Source organism: Lygodium microphyllum, chromosome 3 (genome assembly GCF_053477565.2).
Source record: "Lygodium microphyllum isolate KBCC chromosome 3, Lygodium_microphyllum_v1.1.10, whole genome shotgun sequence".
In the NCBI taxonomy this organism is placed as follows: domain Eukaryota; kingdom Viridiplantae; phylum Streptophyta; class Polypodiopsida; order Schizaeales; family Lygodiaceae; genus Lygodium; species Lygodium microphyllum.
The window spans coordinates 100,981,184-100,996,653 of record NC_141137.1 but is presented as its reverse complement, the minus strand read 5'-3'; positions in this window follow the sequence as shown (position 1 = coordinate 100,996,653).

The window sequence follows — 15,470 nt, the reverse complement described above, 5'->3', positions numbered from 1 at the left end:
TGGATTATTAAGCGAAGTTGCCGTGCGATAGCCGCTTCGAGGTAGCGAAGCTGCTGCGCGAAGTGGCCTAGCGTTCTGCGCGCGCCGCGGAACGCTAGTTAATACTATGCAAAAATATAAAAACGATATCCTTGTTACTTTTTAAAAAAAGTGAGACATTTTCTTTAGACATTAAAAGCTATATTTAGTAATGAAAGATATTTGAACTTGATATGTTGATAATGGTTGACCATAAGGGCTCATGGCCAATCATAATGCTCATTAATGGCGAAGAAAACCACACAAATAGTCCACACTTGATCTATTGCATTGTCATTCAAAAATGATATTCCACATCCCATTAGAGATTTTATGTTTTCTTCACAAGTAACCAATCTTATACTTGCAAAATTAGTCCAAAATTTTTTTCTCTAGGTTTTGATATGGTTGGTTTGCAAATATGTCCATTATCCACTTACTTTTGCAAACTTTCTACACTAAGCCCTTTCTTTTGCAAATTGTAAAAGGATTGGATTTAGAGTGGTTTGAAAATTGCAAAATGATTGGATTTAAATTGATTTACTGATTACAAAGGTCATTGAAATTCTATGTATAGCCACATGTGCTCTACCTCAACTCATGGATGTAGTACCATGTGTTGACGAGAGTGATAGAGATGATCATAATTGTTAATTGCAAAACAATAACTATAAAACATGCAAATCTGCAAGTAGCAAAACTAGCAAAAGGTGCATGTCACAAAAAGGATAAAAGCAAATAAAAGTACAAATTTAGTGAAGTTATAAAGTAATGGGAATAATTTAAGGGATCGATTCTCTTGGGCCACTCATGGTGCACATATGATAATTTTCAATCAATGCCCATAGTTATATAAGTATTTGTAATATTATTTTGAGATTCGAGCTCAACACCTGTGCAAGTTGTAGTATTTTGTAAAGTTGGAAAGAAAGACTAACTAAGCAAGGGTGTGAGTATTAGCTTTCAAGTCACTATCAAAAGATCGGCCCAATATAATCTAAATGTGTATGCATAAAGTGAGAAAGACCAAGAAAGAGCTAAAAAGGAGGGAAGGGCATTTGATTTTGAGTGGAAGCCCCAAACTCAAAACCCTATGTATAAAAGCTAGAGAGTGAATGGATAAGCTCAGCATCCTTATGGTGTGAAAACTTGAGAGCTCTCTTCTTCTCCTTCTTACTTCTCCTCTATCTTCTTGTGCATCATCTTGAGAATGAGGGAGAGTGATACTATCAGAGTAAGGGACTTGGGAACTCTTGCTTCATTTTCTTCTCTTCTTCCCCTTCTTCTAGTGTGAGGGGTGAAGTGGGGGAGAGGTTGGGTTTCTTCTTTTCTTCTCTACATTTCTTCTCGAAGATCAAGCACTTGCAGATCAAATCAAGAGCTATGGATTAGTGAAGGTGGATCGAGGAACACCATGGAATCATGCAGCCACTTGTGAGCCTTCAAATCATGACATTGATGAGAAGGTAAGGAGGTGAATTCATTACACCCTTTTTTGATTTGCACATTGTTGACTTCATGGAGATTAAGAGACAAGTGAGTAGGTTAATGAAAGAGAGAGATGTATTGGTTGGGTGAGAAATAGCCATAGCTAGTGCGATTGAAGTGCTTGAAAGAATAAGTATTCCATCAGGTCTTGTATTATTCGCATAGTGTTGGTGAAAGCTGCAACATTTTGGTTCCCTTGGTCGGATATGATAGAATCGACTATGAAGGTATACATGCTCTCCATCATGGACAAAATAGAAGTGTGAAATTGGAAACAAAAGAGGAGTGTGTATTCTAATAGGAGTTTAAGCTCCAAAATAGGGCATGAGATAGATTAGGAAGATAGATGGTGAAGAGATTATTTATCAATTTTTTAAATGGAAGGAATGAATTTGGGTAGAATAGAAGGGCAGGAGAACTTTAGAACTAGATCTTAGATGTTAAAAAACCAAAAATTTTAAAAATAGTTTTTTTGGCCCATTGAATGGGAATTAGGCTACAATAGTTGAATTTTTGGCAATGGATGTTCCTTCCCAACTCAAAGTGATTTTAGATGGTTGGTGTGATGATCTAGTTCCTAGGCTTATCATGACTTAAGTTAGTCCATTGTATGATGTGCATGAGTGTGTTATGCATTGTGTTAGTGGGACATATGCATGTGTGTGTGTTGGCCATATGCATATGTGTAGTGAACATATGCATGTGTGCAGTGTGTAGTGTGTTATGCATGCAAATGCAATGTAGTGACTGACATGTGGGTGCATAAGTGTAGTGTAGGCATATCTAACATTGTTTGTGTCTATCTTATGCAACTAACTAATATGTGTGTGTGACCTATGTGTGATATTTGTACATGAACGACAAATGTGTGATGCATGATTAGTAGGCATGAGTGTATAACATAGCTACTCTTTGACTACCTTGCATGCATTAACTAACTAAGATGCTTATGTTGTGTAGCTTATCAAGTGTATGTGTTGTGTCATGGTGTGTGTTGGGTGATTCAAAGCGTGGTAGGCGAGGTAATGGTGGTGACCTAATTGGAATTTGGCTCATGCTTGTGTGACCTTGAGATTGGGTGACACCTAGTGCTTGAGCGAGTGTTATAGAGGTGTCTCAATTTGGACCGAGGTGACTAAGATAGCAAAAGGTGGTCACATGTCATGCCTTGGGCAATTATTGGTGTGCAAATCAGATGCTTGATGCGTACGTAGCGAGTGTCGAAAGGTCCCCAAGAACAAAAGAACTCTATTAAAGCTCATAAAACAAAAAGATAGATTTGCATGACATGAAGAAAAGAGACCAATTGGGTACAATCTCCCCCCATGCCTTGTGTGAGTGCTTCACAAGGTATGTATTTATAAATTTATTCATCTCAAAGCTAAAAAATAGCCCAATTTTACAATAAGCATGCTTTGGTTTTTGTGTTTGCTTTTGTCCAAATAAAGAATAAAGCGGTCAGGCATCCCAAAAGTCAGGCTGTACCCAAATACAATATCCAATAATGAAATATTTAAACCAAGCACCCATGCACATACAAAAATAATAAATATTTATCAAGTGCTTCAATAAATAAGCGGGCCTAAATAATATTAGTGCCACACCTTTAATGATAAGATGCGTGCCCATAAAAAATGATAATTTCTTCTAGGTAATCTGAATACACACTATCGCCCCGTGCTTCCCAACGCCACTGATGTCTGCTCTACACATCAAGTGAAGCATTCACAATTGTTAGAAAATAATAAAATTAAACCGACAAAAGTGAATATCTAGCAGTCTTCAGCTACAAAATAAATAAATAGGTTGGAGCTATGTGTCCTAACCTTAATTTAATACGAGTACACTCTAAACTCATAAATATCCATCAATTTAAATATGTATTTTGTAGAATCACCTGCCATGGAATCACCCACGTGTACATTAAATTAACATGACGCTCAAAAAGGACAGATGTCCCCGTCAACTTCTCGCACAAGGAATCCACCTTGTGTGAGAGCCCTAGTAAATAAATATAGTTTTATGGAATCCACCGCAAAACCTCACGAAATACACCATGGAATAAAAAACTCACGGAATCCACCAAGGTCTCACGGAATCCACCGTGGAATATGCCTCCTAGCATCATACCCCCGATGTGGGATAGCAATTGTCCTCAATTGCTATTAGCTCAATGTGGAGCGAGCAGTGCTGGGTAAGCACTTAGGTCATGGGTATGCATCATTGGGCCTCTTCAACAAGATGATTTTTAAATTTAACCAAATATCTAAAGTATCTACGGCTAGTTCTAGTAGTCATAAAGTCAGTATCTAAAATAGTTTCAGGTTTAAGGATTTCAGTTTCTTCTTCTAACAAAGGAGGGTTTTCATAGACAAGGTGAACATGTAATTGGCCTCTAAAAGGTCGTAACAAATTAATATGAAAAGTATTGTGGATTTTCTAGTGTTGGGGTAGTTCTAATTTAAATGCATTGTCATTGATTTTGTGAATGATCTTGAAAGGTTCATAAAATCTAGGTGCTAGTTTAACAATAGGGTGTCTTTCAACACTTTGCAATCTTCTCTTTTCAATGCGTAACCAAACATAATCATCAACTTTGAAACTCATAGCTTTTCTTTTCTTACTAGCTTGTTTAGTGTATAATTGCTGGGCTTTCACAATCATGTCTTTAACTTCAACAAAAATAGTAGCATATACATTGGCAATATCATTAACAGCTTTAACTTTATTTGATAATAATGTAACATGTGTAGAAAATCTATGTCCATAAATGATTTCAAAATGTACTTTTTGTGTAGCTATGTGTGGTGTAGTATTGTATGCAAATTGAAGTAAATACAAGTGTGTATTTCATGTTTGTGGTTTTGAACTTGTGTATGTATGCAAAAGATCTAAAATTGTAACGTTAGTAGCTTCTATTTGCCCATTTTGTTTCAAGATGAAATGTAGATAAAAAATCAATATTTGTACCTAAATTAGCAAACAAAGTAGTCCCAAAATAATTGCAAAATCTAGAATCACGATTAGAAATAATAACGTTTGGCAAACCATGGTAAGTGAAAACAATCTTAAAAAATAATTGTGCAGCTTGAGATGCAATTAATGTTTTCTTGCATGGAAAGAAATATGCTTGTTTGCTAAATCGATCTACAATAGTCCAAATCATATCATGATTAGCTTGGGTATTAGGCAAATCAGTTATAAAATCCATTGAAATATGTTCCCATGGTCGTTCAAGAATTGGTGAAGGCACTAATAAACCATATTGCTTACCATAGTGTCACTTGACTCTTTGACAAATTAAACACTCAGAAACAAAGTTAGAAATATCAAATTCCATGTATGGCTAGTAAAAATATTCAACAAATTTACGTAAAGTAGAAATAATACCTCTATGGCCCTAATATGGGGGATAATGAATTTTATACAATACAAATAATCTAAATGGAATAGTTACACACAATCTTTTCTCATAAAACATAAATCCATCAAAATAAGACAATGAATCTATTCGAACTAGTTATTAGCGACTAATTTTCCAATCAACTTGAAAACTAAGGTCTTGGTCATAGGTATCTTTCATAGGGATAAGGGAATCAAAAGATAGAATGGAAATATTATGGATACTTGGTCTTCTACTCAAGGCATCGGCAACAACATTCTTTATTCCGGGTTGATATTGGATAAGTGGATGGAATATTTGAATAAAAGCAACCCATTTAATATGACAGTCAGAGATTTGTGGCTGACTAAGAGGATATTTAATACTTTGTTGGTTAGTTTTGATCATGAATTCAAATCCCATTAAATAGTGTTTCCATTGACGTAAGGCTGTCCTATGGCTAACAATTACTTGTCATAGGTAGAATACTTCAGTTAAGAGGGTTTAAGTTTGCAACTAGAATAGGCTATGGGATATGAATCTTGCATAAGGATAGCTCCTATTCCTGATCTGCTAGCATCAGTGACTACTAGAAAGAATGGTCTATTAAAGTCAGGTAATTTCAAAACATGGGCATGGGTTAAAGCATGTTTCAGTAAATCAAAAGACTTTTGCTGATTATCAGACCAATGATATATAATATATTTTTTTAATAATTTCGTTAAAGGTAATGTAAGCAATGAAAAATTTGTCGCAAATTTTTTGTAAAAGCTAGCAAGACCTAAGAAAGAACGTAATTCATGCACATTTATGGTCTAAACATAGTGGTCCAATTGGTGTGGGTGGCAGGGAGAGTATGCCTTGAGCACAATTTGAGGGTGCTCCAAGCAAGGACTACACTAGGAAAATGGCTTGATTTTTAAAACTATTTATTTAAAAAATAACATTATATTTTCAAAAGCATCGACACATGCTAATAATTTTCATTCTCTTTTTTCCTCTCTTTAAAAGCGATAAGCAATCGTGTGTGTACTTGGATGAGTGGTTGAGTCGACGAAACCACTCGATTGTGCAACCCAAGTGCAAGGTGGCCTAGGTCGAGTGAGGAGGGACATCAAGGGAGCTTGGCGCTTGGCTGGCACATGCCTACTAATGGCCTATGTGGAGAGAGTGGTGTGAAGTCAAAATGCCCTGAGTCGGTTTGGTGTAGATGGGTCGTGAGTGATTATGAGTGCCATGAGGGTTGTCAAGGACAAGGTTAACTAGTTGAGTTGTAGGAGACCACATGGTGTGATTAATATTATGTGTGTCATGTGCTCATTGGGGTGGGCCAAGGTCCAGGTGAGGCACATGCCCACAAAAGGCCATGATGATAGGTGATGGGCAAGTGGTCATTGCTTGGGGGTGTCTACTTGGCCACGATGATAAGTTGCTCAATTGGGGTGATGGGCCTCTTGGCCAAGGCAATGATTTAGGGACCAACTTCCCTAAACGGGTTGAGCCTAGGTTATGGGCTTGGGGCTACAAGGTGGTGGTGTTTGAGCAAGAGATAGCAAAGACCAAGACTGAGACAAGAGGAAGGGGAGTGTTAAGAAGGCCTCATGAGTGGATGAGGAGGAAAAACGTGGATGACCCTATCTACCCACTCCTTCTCTTCTTAGATATTATAAATCTAAGATATTTTATCTACCTTTTAAAGAATGCTAAATCTTGTGGATTTTTAATGTTACATGCACAATTCTAAGTTGTCCTTCATGGTCTCCTTATTCCTTGGAATAAGTTAGGATATCGTCAAAGAAAACTAGGATAAATTCGTCAAGGTAACACTTGAGGATGTCTTGCACCAGTCTGTTGAAAGTAGCTGGGGTATTTTTCAAACCAAAGGACATTGCAATAAACTCATAATACTCGTACTTTATATTGAAGACAATCTTTGGGATATCTTCTTCTTTGATCTTGATTTGCTAATAGCTTGACTTTAGATCAATCTTTGAGAAGATTTTTCTTGTCGTTATGAATCACATGGTGGGGAGACTTGATTGAGTTGGTGCGCTAAACACACATCATACATATAAGAGGAATCTTACTTATGAACACAAGAAAAGAGATGGAGGCTAAAACTTTTTCTTGCTAGTTTCTTTTTTTTCTTTCATGCACAATACAATATACACAAAGTATAGATAAGATACAATATAAAGGAAAGTGGCCAACTAAGTCAAACGATGCATAACTGACTATACTAATTGATTGGTACTATAACTATACTAGTTGGTAGGTAGGTGCAATAAACCAAATATAATAAGTTATAAGTCAGTGGCTATGTAAGAGTCATAATGACCATCGACATGCTAAGTGTAGAGGTGTGAACCCATCTAGCTAGGGGGTCCATCATCAATGTCCGCACGTGTTGAGCTTGCCATCTTAACACTCCCCCTCAAGCTCAACTATATCTTTGCAACTCTAAGTAAGCTTTGAAATTTTTAAACATTCTCTACACCCAATGCCTTGTGTGAAAATATCACCTATCTGATCTTGTGTGCTGACACATACCAACAAGTCAATCTCTCCTGCAAGTACCTTTTCTCTCACAAAATGGTAATGCACCTCAATGTGTTTTGTCCTAGCATGGAATATTGGGTTTCTAGAATTAACTATACGCTACTCATGTTGTCATAGTGAATGAAAACTAGACCATCTCCCCACACATCCAAATCAGCCAGTAACTTTTGCAGCCATATCACCTCACATACTACTATAGCAACACCTTTGTACTTAGCCTCTATACTTGATAAAGCAACTATAGGTTGCTTTTTTATGCTCCGTGTAATTGTTACACTACCAAGGGAAAACATGAATCTGTTGGTAGATCTTTTATCAGTCATGCTACCAACCCATTTTGTATTTGTGTATGCAATACCGATATATCCTTACCTACCTCATAAAAAATTTCATAGTGCAAAGTGGACTTCACATACCTCAATACGCATCTAACTACATCTAAATGAATCTTTCTAGGCATCTACATAAACTAACTAATAAGGCCAATAGCATCCCAGCTTGTGATAGTCATGCAAATCAAACTTCCTACTATCCTCATGAACATAGTGGAATCTTCTATCTCATCTCCAACATCAACACTTAACCTCACATTTTGCTTCAATAGTATTGAAAGAGGCTTACATGCTGTCATACTATACTTGGACAACATATCTAAGACATGCTGCCTTTTAGACATCCATATACCATCATCACATCTAATCAATACAAGAAAGTATCTAATCTTACCCAAATCCTTTATCTCAAACTTCTTCTTCAAAAAGTCCTTTACTTCAACAATCCCAATGTCATTGTCACTTGTAATAATCAAATCATCCACATAGATGACTATGATGACCAATCTACATCTTCATTTCTTACATAAAGTGAGTAATCAACATCAGAAACATAAAAGCCAGTGTTGATAAGATACTCTTTGATATTGTTAGACCATGCTTTAGGTGCTTGCTTTAGCCCATAAAGGGGCCATAAAGTATCTTCTTTAACTTGCGCATATACATGGGAAGCTCTAAATCCTCATAACTTGCTAGCTGCTCCATATACACTTCTTCTTAAAATTCACCATCCAATAAGGCATTCTTAACATCCATTTGTTGCAAACTCCAACCTTTGGCTATTGCAAAAACAATCACACATACGTGGAATGCTCTAAATCCTCATAACTTGCTAGCTGTTCCATATACACCTCTTCTTGTAATTCACCATGCAATAAGGCATTCTTGATATCTATTTGCTGCAAACTCCAACCTTTGGCTGTTGCCAAAGCAATCACATGCCTAGAAATTGCCAATTGGACTAAATGTCTCTTTATAATCTATACCATATGTTTGAGCGTAGCCTTTTGGAACCAACCTAGCCTTATACCTACTAATAGAACCATCTACATAATGCTTAATTTTGTAGATCCATTTACAACCAACAACTTTCTTGCCCTTAGGCAATGGTATTAGATCCCAAGTCTTATTGGTCTGTAATGCAACCATCTCTTCATCCATTGCCACATCCTAATGAGCATGACCAACAATATCCTCAAAACAAGTGGGCTCAACATCCTTAACCACCTTTAGTATATAAGCATAATTGTGAGTTGTATAACCTTCAAAACCAATTCTTTTAGCATGGTATCTAACCCTACTAGATCGGTGTACCATCATTCGATTACTCAATGGAGCCTTTATATTACCATATGCTCTTTATACACATGGTGTCTTGATTGAAGGAATACCAAGATCATCATCCAAACTCTTTGAATCACTAGAATCTCCATCAAATCCCAAATGACCAATAGATGCATCATTATCACCTTACACTTTCTTCTTCTCTTTTTCTTTACTTGCAACACTTGTAGATGCATCTAAAGATGTAGGGCTACTCCTTAGTCTCCGAAACCAAAAGCTAATTGTAAATGTAGTATTAGTAGATGATGTTTTTGGTCCACTAAGGCTTTGCAATTATTGCTTTTCTGTCTGCACATAACTATCATGATCATGATCATCATCTAATGCATGATCACTAAATGCATGCCAATTGCTCATCTCATAAAAAATAGTATCCCTCCTCACTTTGAACTCACTTATGAGAGGGTTATAAACAATGAAACTCTTTTTTCTCTAAAGAGTATTAAGTGAAAATACATTTTTCAGTCTTTGGATCAAGCTTCTTTCACAACTCATCTAGTACATAAACATATACAATACAACCAAACACTTTCAAGTATAACACATCGGGCTTCTTTATTGTAAAACATTCTTCGAGGATCATCCCATGAATTGTAGCTGTGGGAGTTCTATTTATAACATAGATAGTAGTATGAATAGCTTCAAACCAAAAATATTTTGACATATTTTTTTTCAACCATCAATGCCCATGCAACTTCTGCAATATGGCTATTTTTCAATTCTGTAATTCCATTTTGCTGTTGGATATATTTGCAAGTAAATTGTCTCTTTATCCCACAAGACCTCAAGAAGTCACTGAACTCATTAAAGAGCTACTCTCCCCCTCCATTCGACCTCAAGTAAACTTTCAAGTCTGTTTCTATTTCAATAATATGACCTGTGTGTCCATTCGGCTTGGAACCAGCATCTTGAAAAACTCCGCGCGGTCTTTGAACGGTGCCGTTTGTATCATCTCTCTCTCAACCCCCTGAAATGTCAATTTTGGGTAAAGCACGGTTGCATCCTGGGACACGTGGTGTCCAAGAACGGCACTGCCACGGACTTCTCAAAGGTCAAGGTTATCGTGGACCTCCCACCCCCAAGTAATTATAAGGGGGTTCAATGCTTCTTAGGACACACAGGATACTACCGGCGGTTTGTACTAAACTACGCGCTGATCGCTAGGCCATTGTACAAGCTGCTAATTGCCTTCGAGTGGACCGAAGCCTGCCAGCGAGCCTACGAGGAACTGAAAAAAGCCCTAACAACAGCACCTATCCTATGACCCCTAGATTGGACCATGCCGTTCCACGTATACATCGACGCTTCTAAGTTCGCCGTGGGGGCGGTACTGTGCCAACCGGGTGAGCATAACTTAGATTACCCAGTAAGTTTTGCAAGTAGGCAGCTCACTGAAACATAGATGAACTATTCAACAACAGAAAGGGAGGGATTAGCTATGGTGTTCGCCGTGAAGAAGTTTCGGCATTACCTGCTTGCCACCCCCTTCACCTTCTTTGTCGACCATCAAGCTCTGCTCTACCTAGTCAACAAACCTTGCGCTACAGGACGTATAGCACGATGGCTTCTCCGGCTCCTAGAGTTCGACTTCTCAGTGGTAGTACGGAAGGGAAAACAACACTACATGGCTGACCATCTGTCCCGAATACCCACAGGAGAAGCTGTTGGGCAAGGCATAGTGGACAAATTACCAGACAGCCACTTATTCCGCATGTCCAACGAAAAAGACCTATTCAGGGCTGACCTGACACCATATTGGGTAGACGACATAGTCCAAGTACTCGAGTATGGGCTGCCCAAACAACCAATGGAATGGGCACGACTTAGGTGATTAATCCTAAAAATCCAGCCTTATCAGTTGATTTTGCAGGCCAGCTCTATAGGCTGGGGCAAGACTGTCTGCTACATAGATGCGTATATATGCTGCTGGAAACTTCAGGGCTGAAGCTATTTATGCTACAGTTGGGTTATGTCTACTGGTCACGAGGTGCTTCCGGCTACTCGGTATGATGTCATGATGTATTTGGACTATTCCACATGTCTTGTTTATGCTCTGGAATGATTTTGAGTTGATATTAGAGCTCAATTTGGCTTTGACTATCACTTCTTTGTAACTGGCATTTCATCTATGACATGGTTTATGCCTAGGCTACCCAGTACGGGTTATGATGTCTCGGTGAATGCTTTATGCTTTGGCTATGGATGACAGTTGTTTGAGCTCATCTCAACATTCAGAGCATGAGATGTACGATGTACTCTCAGAGGCGCACAACGGCATTGCAGGAGGACACTTTAGCGGGGATACGACAGCACGGAAGGTGTTGCAGTCCCAGCTATGGTGGCCCGCGCTCTTCCGGGATGCCTCACAATTTGTCAAACACTGCGATGCATGCCAACGGACGAGGGTCCCAATCCGTAAAGATCAGATGGAGTTAACCCCGGTCATCGCTCGCCAACCTTTCGAAAAGTGGGGTATTGACTTCATAGGACCCATCAGCCCTGCGGCACAATATTCACAGGCTAGATATATAGTGGTAGCCACGGACTACCTCACCAAATGGGCGGAGACGAGAGCCACGCGGAAAAACGACGCTAGGACAACTGCCAAGTTTTTATGGGAATAAGTGATCTCGCGTTTTGGGTGCCCCATTGAATTGGTCAGCGACCAGGGAACACACTTCATCAACGAAGTGATAGCCCATCTCCTATCCACATTCCTCATCATCCATCGCAAATCCTCGCCATACTACCCTCAGGCTAACGGCCAGGCTGAGTCAACCAACAAGATTCTCATCACTGTCCTGACCAAAGTTGTCTCAACCTCACGAAGTGACTGGGATAACAAGTTGATGGTAGCCCTGTGGGCCTACCGAACAGCTTATAAGATGGCCGTCGGACAAACGCCTTTCAGGCTAACCTATGGGACCGAAGCTATTCTCCCCCTAGAATTCTTTGTCCCTAGCCTGCGGATAGCACTACAAGAACGATGAGAGGGGAGGGAGGCATGGACACAATGCTTAGTCGAGCTAGAACGCCTATCGGAGGTACGTCTGCTAGCCACCCATGTGCTTATTTGTGAGAAAGCTAGACGCAAAACCTGGTTTGACAAGCACGTCAAGCAACGAGAATTTGAGTCGGGTGACCTAATGCTCCTCTATTCAGTTAAAGGACACAAACAGAAGATGAAATTCAGAGGTCTTGGGTCCTTTAAGGTCCGCGCAATCAGCCGTATTGGTAATGTCGAGCTGGAAACACTGGATGGAGAGGGAATCGGCTTCTTTAACGGCAGTCGAATCAAAAAGTACTATCCGCCCACGCACCCACTGCATGAACAACCAATGGTGGAAACACTCTTTAAAATACGAGTAGCCACACTTACAAAAATCGAAGAAAATGAGGACGAGCTTGTAGAACTCGCCTACCTCCACATCACGGTCATGGCCAAGCAAACGTGCTCCTTCAACGCCCTGATCGACGAGGGGGCGGATTTTAACATCTTGACACATGAGCATTGGACCCAACTTGGCGCTCCAACACTTCATCCCACAGCAGCCAGATTGAACCCATATGGGGCCCAATCCTACCCGCTCCTTGGCACATGCAGGGTTGCAGTTTCTATCGAAACTGAAACTATTCCCATGTTGTTCTATGTCCTACCCGATGCCAGGGAGGCAGGCGCAGAGTCACTGCTCGGGCAAACCTTTAAAAACCAGACCGCTGCAATGTTGATTATGAGTTACAACGCATCCACCTAACAATCGGAAATGTGGCAATTGTCACGACTTTCAACCAGCGCCTCGTAACCCCAGCATTGCTCAACGGACCACCATTAGAAATAGTTGCACACAGGACTAAGAAAGAGGGCCGCGCATATCTACTACACCCAGATCCCCATGCACCACAACCCGCCAAACCTAAGGCAAAACCCCAACAGACTCGCTTGCACTGCGTGCCGAAAAAGCTGCGGGATCAGTCTACAACTAGGCGCGCGGATCCGCGAAACACATACAAACCTAAACCTAGAAGACCAAAACGCCATCATCACAAGCGCCGCGTGGTTAAGAAAATATGGGTCCCTAAAACCCTGCTGCGTGCACAAGGCTACTATGAAGGGAATGCCTTGCTGTAGATCCCCAAGGTCCCAACTGACACAGGCCCTGCTCCTACGTCAATCGCAAAGTCCGGTCCTCCGACACTTCAAGACCATGAACCGCACAATCCATCCCAGTCGTCCGACTCCTTTGAGAGTCATCCCACAGGCGTCATACACGCCCAACGGCCCAAGCACCGGCCACTACTGCCGGCGGTATTACACAACCACCCTGGCCCGCAACCCAACAGCCCTGCCGACCACCCTAGCACGGTTCCTAAGATCAACCCCGACCCGTTCGTTCAACCGTTGGCCGAGCCGCTGACTCAAACAGGCCCCCACCGGCAGCTCTGTGCCGACCGAACCTCTAGCCCCAGCAAACCTCAACCACCCGACGGCCTTAAGCCTTCCTATGAACGGAAGTCATTCCTAACGCTGGCCACGGACCTCGTAGAGGACACGGGGGTTGACGTTGTGGACTGCATCAAACAACTCGACGCCACTTTTGTGGGACTAGCCCTTAGCTATGACCGCCTAGACTTGGGACTGTTAGTGGAACCCCTTGCAACGGACGTGCGCACTATGCCTTGCTCTTGGGAGACTTTCGAATTCGCCTTCGCACAAGCTTCACGCTCTGCCGCTGAGCTACTCGCTCACGAGGTCCCTGAAGAGCAAGCCATTAGGCAACACCTCATCCCATCGTTTGACCCGCACACGATGTCCAGCCTCACTAACCAAGAAACAGCAAGGTTGTCCCACCTCGCGGACACCGAATCTCCCTTCTTGAAGCAATGGTACACTCTTCGATTAAAGTGGGCAACAGAAGGATGCCGCACAATGACTAACGCCGAACAATGCCGAGCCATCAAGACGGCTGAGTATGATCCCACATACGTCCCGTCCACCTCTTATCGAGTGTTAACCACTCTTCGAGGTCGAACGATCATATCTTAGGACACCCCTATCTCGATCGCATCCTGATAGAAGAAGAGCTCCACATCGCAAGTCGGATCAACTCCGGAGATTTCCTTACCGATGTCCTCACATACATCACCCACGTAGGCATCCGACCCTGTGACCTGGACCACGCTGCACACCTCAAATATAACCCCAACTTCTACGATTGGCTCCTCCACAAAACAACCTGAATACCAGGAGCCCACACCCCAATCCTGGGACGGATTTTCCTTTTCCTCTAGGGGCAGTAGTGGACAGTAAATCAGTAAATCTAAAAAGCAAACCAAGCATGAAAGTTAAAACTAAAAGTGAACCACGCATGAAAAAGCTCCAAATTAAAATGCCATGCAGGAACAGGTGATAGAAGTTTAAAAAAAAATTAAAAAAAAAATCATGATTATAAATGATGAAATCTGGTATGGTTGTCCTACAAATTGGTTGCCAAAAATACTAAGGAGCGAGTTGACTGGATGTACAGGTAGTGACCATGGCAGGCCAAGACAAAGTGGGCAAACTCCCTTTTTTGGAGGAGGAACAGGCGTGGTACGGCCTCATGGTGGAAACCAGAGCATTCAATCAGCTGAAGTTCCGCCATATATTCAACTTGGAGGATGTGGTTATTGAGGAACCAGCGGTGAGACGGATCATGGAGCAATGCAACTTACAACGGTACCTGGAAGCAGTGGGCCGGAGAATAGACTATGCCCTGTGCGCAGAGTTCCTACGCACCTTCAACAAAAACAGAGGCACCATCACAGTACGGGATGCAGGAGCCACCAAACAGGTGCAGGTTGAGCTGACCCCTGAACTGGTAGAATGAGCTCTGGAACTTCCGAACAAGGTGGAGAAGAAGCCGAAAAGGGACATCTACGCCATGTTGGGAATGGACAAGGTGAAAGTCCACACCAACGATGGAGTCAACTTGGCAGACATCCCTGATCCAGAGATCCAGCTACAGGCAAAAATGATGCATGCCCTATTTTCGAGTCAACGGTACAATAGCATCATGTCCAGGATAAATGTACCTTTACTTGAAAGCATTGCGGCTCAGAAACTAGATGAGGTAAACCTCAATGGCTTCGTGAGAAGGACGATCGAGGCCTCAGCAAAGGCCTTGGCAACAGGAGGAAGGGCCGGGGCAGGAGAATCCCCCTCGCCTCGATCGACCCGCAAGGCCTCGTCCTCCACGGCCTCCACCGTAGGGTTTGGAGGTGTCCTCACTGCGATCCTCCACGAGGCAATAGGGCAGGGATGTACTGAAGAGAACAAACAGGGAGGCGGTGGAAAGGGAGGCGAATCA